The 11,179-nt window shown below is 47.5% G+C and overlaps 1 non-coding gene across 1 annotated transcript; it reads right to left on the bottom strand.

Moving 5' to 3' along the window:
* Window positions 1-2,736: 2,736 nt before the first annotated feature.
* Window positions 2,737-2,953, bottom strand: LOC115082755. The gene has a single exon (XR_003854250.1). It is a non-coding gene; the product is annotated as a small nucleolar RNA U3 (small nucleolar RNA).
* Window positions 2,954-11,179: the final 8,226 nt, after the last annotated feature.

The raw sequence follows: 11,179 nt of genomic DNA, 5'->3' as shown, positions 1-11,179 counted from the left end.
TCTTCGTCCACGTCCAGTGGCACTCCCACTCTGCATCGCAGCACAGGCCTCGGGTAACTGGGATCTCCTCCTGTACTGCTAGCCGAGGAGCCCAGCACGCTCAGGGCAAGGAGAAGCCCAGAGATGTGACCGAGTCAGCTATTCCCACACCTCCCCCTCCCACAACCGGCCCCATCCTGAATATGGCCCAACATGCTGCCGTGATTATGCAGGTCTTCACTAGCTCTGCTGATATGCCAAGCCCCTCCCCCTCCCCATACCAGTGAGGGACAACATCAGTGTGATCACATGCAGAAGAACACCAGCAATTATCCAAGAAGCCTCGTTGTCGTGAACACACATTTAAACAATGAAAAGCTGTTAATCTGAGGAGAAATTGCAAATCTGACACCAGATACATTGTCAAACAGTTCTCCAATGATTATTTAAAGCCTAAGCAGAGACCAGAGTTTTGGTATACAAATCTGTATGTATAAATATAATGTGCAATTTGCCCGATGCATGAGTGTTACTGTTTGTGTCATGCTTAAGAAAGTAGGTCTGCCTTCTCCCTCTGGGGCATGTGCTGATAGGTATCGGAGGTCGCTTCCACTTCCCTCTCGGTCCCTCACCCAAAATTGCCCTTCAAGAATGCAAATTTAAGGAGAAATCTACTTAAATCCGATTTTTTTCTCTTGTGCATTTTGAACAGGTCTGCGGGGGTGAAAGAAATAGGATGACAAGTCCATGTGCCTCTGGATAAACAGGGGAAGGATAAGGGCACTTTGTATCTAGGCTTTCTGTATTCGGGGTAAAAGTGCTCGGTCCGTGTCCGTTGCCAGGGGAGCGAGGCTACCTGTGCAGAAGCTGTTTTGCCCTGCTGTTTCTGATGGTTACTTCTAGTAGTAAATATATATATATGCATGCATCTATATGGCAGCTGATCAAAGTATTTATTTAGGCTAAAAGTTTTATACTCCGCATCCTCCAAAGTTCTTGCTCAGTGCGGATTATATGAGATTACATTCATAAATAATACATAAAACCACATTTCAGACTGAACCATTCAAAACAATAAAATATCCTACAAACATATACAAGGTAGAATATTTACTTAAAACGCCTCTTTAAAATGCAAAGCCTTCATTTGTTTTCTGAAGCAATTTATGTCAATTTCTTCCCTGTGCACCTTCCTGTCCAGGCCCTTTGGTTTTCAGGCCCTCTGATAGCTGAGCTCTCTAAAAGAGTAAAAATAAGGCAACGGAGGGCTCAAGAACCTTGAAGAGAAGTATGGATACGAGGCTTAAAGCAGAGTAAATTGTGGCGATCTATTCTTTAAGAGGTAGATTTTTAAAAAAAGCGCATTCGCGTACTTTTGTTTGCGCACCAGGCGCAAACAAAAGTACGCTGGATTTTAGAAGATACGCGCGTAGCCGCACGTATCTTCTAAAATCCTGGATTGGCGCGCGCAAGGCTGCCGATTTTGGCCAGCCGGCGCACGCTGAGCCGCGCAGCCTGTCACTGTTCCCTCCGAGGCCGCTCCGAAATCGGAGCGGCCTCGGAGGGAACTCTCTTTCGCCCTCCCCTCACCTTCCCCTCCTTTCTCTACCTAACCCTAAACCCCCACCTTACCTTTGTCCGTAGATTTACGCCTGCGAGAAGCAGATGTAACTCTACGCGCGCCAGCAGACTGCTGGCGCGCCGTGCTCCGACCCGGGGGCTGGTCCGAAGGCCTGGACCACGCCGCGGGGCTGGCGCCACGCCCCGGTCCCGCCCCTGAAACACCGCGACCCGCCCCCGAAACGCCACATCATCGGGTCCCGCCCCTGACACGCCCCCTTCCAAAAACCCCGGGACCTACGCGCATCCCAGGGCTCTGCGCGCGCCGGCGGCCTATGGAAAATAGGCGCGCCAGTGCACAAGGCCCTGCTCGCGTAAATCTGGGCGGATTTACGCGAGCAGGGCTTTTAAAATCCGCCCGTAAGTACACAATTTTTTTCTCAAAGAACATTCATGATTGCTGGGTAGTGAAACTGCAGTTGGTGGATCAGAAATAAAGATGAACAATTAAAAGAATAGATACATATATCCAGTCATTTAGAAACATGGTGGCAGAAAAAGACTGTATGGCCATAGGCCCAATTAATTTAGCATTATAATTCTCATCCATTCCTTAGAAATCTCCTGTATTTATCCCAGGCTTTCTTAAATTCAGATCCTGTTTTTGCCTCAGTCACTTGCACTAGGAGGCTGTTCCACACATCCACCAAGCTCTCTGTAAAGAAATACTTCCTAAGATTACTGGAGTCTATCCCCTTTGAACCTCATTGCATGACCCCCTGTTCTTTTTATTGGACTAATTTAATACAGCTCTTGATACAGTATAGACTGGATAGTTCCACACTCTCTCTGTTAGCAGCAGTCTACACCATGCCCGTTGCTGAATTACTCCTTTGCCTGGGGGACAATCTCTCAATTCACTGTCCAGGGCCCTGAGCATAAAAAAAAGAGTGCTCCCAGAACAGAAGTTTCTTCAGCTATGCAACTCCTTTCAACATTTATGTAAATCTACCAGTTACAAGTTTTGGGTACAGAGTTCTTCCTTAGCTTAGATCCCTAATTAGTACCTTAAGATATTTAATCCTGGTCACTCACACATACATGTAGATAGAAAGTCTATACCTTGTGCGTTTCTAATCAAGGACTGTACTATGATCCAACCATAAATCTTTCATTCACCAGTAATAAGAGGCGCTAACCACTCAGCTTGCGTTCTCTCCCTCCAGCTCCCCCGAAAGGGGAAGAGGAACGATCATCAATAGCTGGGAGCGACTGCATCGCTGCAATACTCCCAGCCTGCTTCACGCTCAGGAGAGAACACTGCAGCTCCTCCTCGTGGGTAGCGAGACCAATCACTTTCGTGCACATTTCTCCAGTTACCAACTATAGAAATGATCCCTGAAAGTATAGTCTTAGCCTTCCCAGCCCGCCGGCCCCACTCCCCCACTCATGCTCGCAGCCATTGAGCTCACGGTGAGAGAACACCGAGCCCGCGTCCTCACAGAAAACACAGGCAATAGGCCAGCAAAGCAAACCTGTAACAAACAATGGCTACAAAGAGCTCGGCAACACCGCAAAGGGTGCCACAATGTAACAATCTCAGGATCTTTCGCCGGGAGTTTTAAGCCGGGATGCGTAACCACGCCCCCTACTTAGCATACGGCGCCGTCCGCAGCCATAGAGCGGGCGGCACCTTTGCCCCGCCCCTGCCCGCAGGGGAGTTACGGGAGGGAGCTGCAGCAGGTTTTAGCGCAGCGGGGACCGTGCAAGCCTGACACCGGGCTGCGATCCGTTTAATGAAACCGGTTAAGCACGGCGGGAGGCTCCGGGACTGTCCCGTCCACCTGCCCGGTGCAGCCAATGCGGGAGCGCGCTCGGCAGGCCCCGGCCTCTCTTGTTACAAGTAAACGAAGGGCCGATTGCTTCCCCCCCCATCAGACCTCCTCCATCTCAGACGGTAAGCGGCGGTGGCCGCTGCTTTCGCTTCCTCTTCCCCGCAGGCTGAAGGATCTTAACACAGACGCTGTGGGCCCTCACCCTAATCCTTATCCTTAATAGTGGGGGGGATTTGGAGCCTGTCTCCAAATAAGAGTCCAGGCGGCTTAACAATAGCAGCATTCGGATTCAGGTGCCTGTCCCGAAGAGCTCTCCATGTTGGTGCCTTGCCCGCTTTTCCAGTTTGAGGGTGGCGTGGGACAGTGAGGGGTAGGGATGTGATACCAGTCCTCCCGCAGCCACCCGCTGAACCCTCAGCTCACCAAGGTGCAACTCACAGGGCAGAGGCTTACCTAGAGTATGTGGCCCCCCCTATATATCATTTTAACATTTCCTAAACATCCATAAAATATTTGCTGTGGCTGCTGTTTTGAAATAACACCTAATAATTTAAACTAATAAGGATTTTAAAAATCTCCTGCTCTCCCTATGTCTCCCTAAGATTGGTGTACAGTGGAAGCATGCATGCCCACATACACTGTGCTCCTGCTCTCATACACACACACATACATGGTTGGTGAGAGACGAGGGAGAGGGAGTGTGTGTGGGTGAGACACACATATACATACACACACTTTCTTTGTATCTCTCTCTCTCTCTCTCTCTCTTTCTCTCTCTCACACACACACACACACACACACACACTTCCTCTCTCTCACATGCACACGAAAACTGAACTGGAAAGCACAAGCCAGATTCTGTATGCAGTGCAAGGATGGAAAAGCAGACCATCACTATTCCTTAAAACAATACAATCAAGAAATATAAATCAATCAGAATAGTAAAAGCATACTAAACAATATACATTTCAAAACAGCTGATGAATAGAATAATATTCAGAAATTAGAAGTTCCTGTACAAATTTTAAAAAATTTCCTAACATCAATAAAATATTTCAAAACAGAAGACGACAAACACCACCCAGTAATTAAAACCAATAAGGATTTAACAAATCCCCCACTCTCCATACCAGTCACCCTGAGATTGCTGTGAACTGGGGGTACACACAGAGACACAAACAAAATATGCTCTCCTTGTCTCTGGAAGCGTGAGTGTGCGTGTGTGTGCGCAAAGGAGACAGACACGTTTCCTCTGTCTCTCTCACACATGCACGCCTCCTCTGTATCTGTCACCCATGATTCCTGTCTCACCCACGCACACACATGCTTCCTCTCTCTCACCCCCCACCCCCCCACACAGGCACACTCACTCTTCTATACACTCACCATCTCACACACCCACACACTCACCCTCATATACACACACACATACACTGGCACTTACAGGGCCAGTCTCTCCCTTCTTCGGCCGCAGGTGGCAACGCTGGGCCTGTTCTTTGGCCACTGAGCAAACAGGAGCAGCCCTGCAACCGCTGATACTCCCCGAAATTGAAGGGCAACAACACAGAGGCTGCACTAATTGCACCTAAAAAAAGGGATTCTTAGCAGGCTGGATCAGCCTTAGGACTGTCCTACAATCAGGCTGATACAGTACAGTGCGCTCCGCACTGCCCCTTATTCAGTAAGGGGTAATAGTGCATCAAAAATGCGCGTCCAACACCCCTCCCCCCCGAAACTAATAGCGCCCGCAACATGCAAATGCATGTTGATGGCCCTTTAGTTATTCTCGCATGATTCACTAAGTAAAATGTGCAGCCAAGCCACACATTTTAATTTCTGCCGGCACCGGGAAAGTTTTTACTGCTTTTCTGTACACTCTCCGATTTAATATCATGGCGATATTAAGTCGGAGGTCCCAAAAGTAAAAAATAATTAAAACAAAACATTTTAAACCAGCTCACGGCTCGTGGGTTGAGAACCAGATGCTCAATTTTGCCGGTGTCCGGTTTCCGAACCCGTGGCTGTCAGCGGGTTTGACAACCGACGCCGGCAAAATTGAGCGTTGGCTGTCAAACCCGCTGACAGCTGCCGCTCCTGTCAAAAAAAGAGGCGCTAGGGACGCGCTAGTGACCCTAGCGCCTCTTTTTACCGCGGGCCCTCATTTGAATACTGAATCGCGCGCACAGGAGAGTGGCCTGTGTGCGTGCTGGGAGAGCGGGCGCTCGCCCGCGACTTTTACTGTATTGGCCTGAATGTGAACACGAGCTTTTGCCACCCCTCATCTGTGAACCATTGTGCGTGCTGTGACGTCTGCGGGGATCATGCGTGGTCGGGAAAGCTTGGTGCTACAGTTTAGGATAGTTCTGAGGTTGATCCACCCTGAATCTACAGAGAGGGAAACGGACCTTTTCAGCCTTAAGTTACAGTAGATTCTATGTAGATTTTGTGGTCTTTATCACAGGGTGTAGGGTTATGAAACCAACGTGCGCCCCAGTGGAGCCGGGCTGCTGAGAGCCAGCCCCGTGCTGAGAAGGCGGCACGGTGTCCGTGCCACTCTGAAGGGGCAGTGCTCTGTGCTAGCTAAGCCCAGTCCTCGTCAGGGACTCCAGTGATCTGGGGATGAGGGTGGGATGAAGCAGTTTGGCTATTGGTTTTAGATGAGCTGACTTGACTGCTCAGCCTGGCACATCTGTTTTTCTTTAATTTGTAACCGTGATCCTTCCTCCTTTGGACTTCAGAACCTGAGAGAGGGACCTTGGGGTGTTAGTGTCTGGCGATCCGAAGACGATGAAGCCAGAAGGATGCTGGGCTGCACAGAGAGGGGAATAACCAGTAAGGAAAAGGAGGAGATAATGCCCCTTGTACAGGTCCTTGGTGAGGCCTCACCTGGGGTATTGTGGTCAGTACTGGAGACCTCATCTCAAAAGAGACAGAGATAGGATGGAGGTGGTCCAAAGAAGGGAGACCAAAATGGTGTGGGATCAGCATCAGAAGACTTTTGAGGAGAGGCTGAAGGATCTGCATATGTACACCCTGGAGGAGAGGAGGTGCAGGGGGGATATGATACAGATCTTCAGATACCTGAAAGGTTTTAATGATGCACGAACTTTGAATCTTTTCTGTTGGAAAGGAAACTGTAGAACTAGGGATCAGGAAATGAAAATCCAGGAGGGGAGAAGACTCAGAGCCAACATAACGAAATGTTGGGGTGGTGGATGCCTGGAATGCCCTTCCAGAAGAGGTGGTGAGGATGAAAACAGTAAACAAATTCAAAAGGGGCGTGGGCTAAACACTGTGGGCCCCTAAAAGCCAGAGGATAATAATGAAGACAAGGGTGAGTGGGGCTAACGTGCAGGGAGTGGCAGTAAGTACCCTTAACCAGAAGGCATGGGGGAATTACTACCCTTAACCAATTAGCCTTAGAGGTGTGAATCGGTACCGGACTCGTTTCCGGTATCGTGTTCATAGAACCACTGCGGGAAACCTTTGTTTCCCGCAGTTCTGAGCACTTTTGTTCGGCTGTCCCGAGCCGAAGAAAAATAAAAAAACCCACCCTGACCCTTTAAATTTAATTATTTAGAATCCCCCACCCTCCCGACCCCCCCCCCAAACTTTTCTAAAGTACCTGGTGGTCCAGCGCGGGTCCCGGGAGCAATCTCCCGCTCTCGGGCTGTCGGCTGCCAGTAAACAAAATGGCGCCAATGGCCCTTTGCCCTTACCATGTGACAGGAGCTATCAGTGCCATTGGACGGCCCCTGTCACATGGTAGGAGCAATGGACGGCTGGCGCCATCTTAAAAAATGGTGCAGGCCATCCATTGCTCCTACCATGTGATAGGGGCCGACCAATGGCACCGGTAGCCCCTATCACATGGTAAGGGCAAAGAGCCACCAGCACCATTTTGATTAGTGGCAGCCGACGGCCCGAGAGCGGGAGATTGCTCCCGGGACCCCCGCTGGACCACCAGGTACTTTTGAAAAGTTTTGGTGGGGGTTGGAAGGGTGGGGGATTCTAAATAATTCGATTTAAAGGGTTGGGGTGGGTTTGGGGGTTGTTTTTCTATGTGCCCTTTCTTCCCCCCACCCCAAAACGATAAGAAAACCACATGAAAATTTTGTGGGGTTTTCCTAGCGCTTTCGACCCCCCCCCCCCCCAATACCTGACAGATGGGAAACTATTGTACGATATTTTCATCCGATCAATTTTATGCGCATTGTTCTTTGTTTCACTGTAAAGCTCTTTTAGCTGCATTTCGTTTATTGTGAACCGATGAGATGTTCCCAACGTTCATCGGTATATAAAAGCTTCTAAATAAATAAATCCGTCAGAAAAACGATTCACATCCCTAATTAGCCTGGGTGATTTTGACACAACTGCAACATTGCTCTCCGTTTGGACGGTGGGAGGGTGAAACCAGGGTATTGGATTGTGAAAGAGCCAACGCTGAGCCTTGACTTTTATGATCAGGGGTACTGATACGCTGACATTGGGGATAAAGCTTCTATGGCCAAGTCCAAAAGCAAAGAACATTCAAGCAGCATTGTCTGAATTATCAAGAAGGCTGCAGTAATTTTCTTATGGATTTGGCAGATGCTTGTTTTTTGCTTGCAGGTATTTACTCTCATCATAAGGGGTGGGGGTAACCTGTGCAGAGCGGTATTTAATTTCCTTATCATAAGGCATGGGGGTAACCTGCATGGAGCGGCATTTACTGCCATGGGAAACTTGCTAGGCAGACTGGATAGACCATTTGGTCTTTTTCTGCCGACAGTACTATGTTATTGGGCTTCAGTGCCACAGGGCTTCATTCATGACTAACTGGAGAATTCCCCCCGTTGTATTCATAAACCTTTCCTGCCTATAAGCATTGCAGCAGCCCTCTCAGGAGCCCAGGTCATCTGCACCCTTCTTCCAGCCATTGAGCCATGACTGGCGTTTCCCCCTCCTCTGGGGTCTGTGAGCACTACTTCTACAGCATCCACAGGGAGCAGAGGAAATCAAACCCAAGTCTTCCATGCAGCAATGTATAGCATTCGCCATGGAGCCATCTTAGCTTTCCCGTGGTTCTGTGACCACAAACTTCCACATTTTAATGAGAAAAAAAAGGAGGAGTCAAGTGATGCAGTGAGCCGGGATAGAAGTGCTGCCTGAGGCTCTGGGTGCCTAACCCTGGGATCCTTTAACATCTGGATCCATCCCTCGTCTAACGGCTCAATGCAACTTGTGGAAACGACCAACTATACTCCTCCATGCTTGGTCTAGTGAGTTACACTGGAAATGACCATGCGATTTACAAAGAGAAGGAGAAACCCACATTGACTGAGGGGAAAATGGCCGCCACTCAGGAACCTACATCATCAGGGGGGTCACTCCCTCCGCCTTGGCCGATCTTACATTGGTGGTTGTCTTAACCTTAAACCCCCGATTCAACAAACTTTCTTCCCAGATCGCAGGACTGGAGAATTTGGAGGGCTGTATAGGCCTGGTAGAAGATGTATTTATTTATTTATTTATTTGCTTTTATATACCGACATTCGTTGGCGTACATCACATCAGTTCACATTATAACAGAGGAATAGTATAACTGGATGTCGTACTATTTATACATTGTAACATTAACTTTAAGAGGGGAACATTATAACAAACATTACATTTGGCAAAAAACCTTAGTGATAGAAACAGTTAAGTAAGTTAAGCAAGTTAGGCAAAAATAAGGTAGGTATAAAGGATAGGTATAAAGGATATGATGGGGATAACCTGAATCAGTACATGCAAAATTTTCAATGTAGAAGCGGCAGATAGAATATGTACGGGGTGACATGAACCCGATTTAGTTGGGAGGATAGAGTGTAAAGGAGAGGGAGATATGGGTTGAGGGGAAGGGATGATACCTTAGCCCTCACAGTAAAGCTAGACAAACTAGAAAAACTGGTTAAGGCTCATGAAGACAAGATCGATGATTTGGAGAATCGCTCACTATGAGCCAATTTATGTTTTCTTGGATTTCCCGATTCCATCTCAGATGAAAAACTACATGAACTGTTGGAAAAATGGCTGCCTACTGAATTGGGGATGGCAACTTAGTGAATCACTTTCGCATTTAGCGGGTACACCATATGGGTCCTATTTCAATGGATAAATCCCGACCACTGGTGGCACTGGCTAAAATTCTCAATTGTGCTCGTAGGTACAGATTCTACAAGCTTACAGACAACGTAAAGAACTTTTATACGAGGGCCATCGAGTACTTATCTTATAATGTAAAATAGGGCCGATCTAGCCCTATTCTTTTAGTTATCTGGAAACCGATGTGATATCTCGATTGAATGTCGGTATATTAAATAAATAAATAAATAAATAAAGTCTATTCTGCATGTGTGTCATCCATGCGCCGAGAGTTCGGGCCAGTATGTGGCGAGATGGCGAAACGCCATGTGAGATTTGCCTTAATTTATCCTGCCCACCTCAAAATTTGGTCTGACCAGGGCATCCGATGATGCGATTTGGTGCAAGCAGCAAAAGATGTTTTAACATCTCTTCCTGCCACTACGGATATAGCGAATTCATCCTGACTCACCGAACAGCGTCTTCCCTTTTTTTTCCTTTTATACTTCCGGCAAGTCCGTGTGCGTTTGATGAGGGAAGACGAACTGGTTAGTTTAATTCTCCATGATCTCAAGAATGGAGGCTTCCGAACTGGTTACCTTATTGTTTTGGAATTCAATGAATGGAGGCCCCTGATGTACCGGAGACATCAGCGGTTTCAGACTACTTATGGTTAACAGCTTGGATGACCATAGAGATCTTACGGTTTCCACATTCAGCTCACCAAGTCATGGCTCATTGTTAAGGGATTCTCTTTCTAGTTTTCTATATTCTGCATGGTTTGCTTTTTTGGCAATTTTCCAACTGCGACTGGGGGAAGTTACCTGATGTAGGTTGCACATGAGCTTTAGGTTTTTTTTAAGGTTTTTGTTTTGTTTTTTTTTGTTTCACGAGGGAGGGTGGGAAGGCACCCGAGTGCTTCGCAGACTCTCATACTCTCTAATGACAGAGAGCATACTTTGGTGTTCTGTATTCAGGGGTAGGAGACGGACTGAAAGGGTGGGGGAGGGAGGGGAGAAGGGATTGGATGGGACTTATGTTTTTTGAAACAAGAGAACTCCTTGATATAGGGAAGCTATTACTGCATTTTTTTTCAATTGCCCCCTATTCTCCTTCACCTTTCTGCCCCCCCCCCCCGCCCTCCAGCTACGACCAAAAACCCCCCTTCTTAATTCACTCCCTCTAGTTTATTATTGTACATAATCTATACTTGTATTTAACTATGTTTTTGCGTTTACCTATTTGTACAGCATAACCTTGGTTTCCCTCATCCTCCAACCCCCTTTCCCCTCGCCCCTTCCCCTCCCCAGTTCTATTATCAGTTTCATTGTAAAGCCCTGTTGGTTACTTTTTGTTCCATGGAAACCGATGTGAGGTTTTCTTAACGAATTTCGGTATACAAAAACCTATAAATAAATAAATAAATAAATAGTCTATTTTCTTGGCTATGATTTCTTATAAGCTGGAACAATAACAGCCAGCAATGGAATGGGGTGGTTTATCCTCTCTACTTGTGGTTCTGATTGGACTGGTAGGGAGCTCAGTTCTCTCTACTTTGTTCAATATGGGTAATGCGCTTAAACTCATCACGTGGAATGTGGCGGGCTTGGGAACGCCAGTGAAGCGTGAGAAAATCATCTCTCATCTTAACAGACTAAGGGGCTCTCTAATGTTCTTACAAGAGAAACGCAGCGGGAACA

The sequence above is a fragment of the Rhinatrema bivittatum genome, chromosome 1 (genome assembly GCF_901001135.1).
Source record: "Rhinatrema bivittatum chromosome 1, aRhiBiv1.1, whole genome shotgun sequence".
Lineage (NCBI taxonomy): Eukaryota > Metazoa > Chordata > Amphibia > Gymnophiona > Rhinatrematidae > Rhinatrema > Rhinatrema bivittatum.
This window is presented reverse-complemented; position numbering and strand designations above follow the sequence as displayed.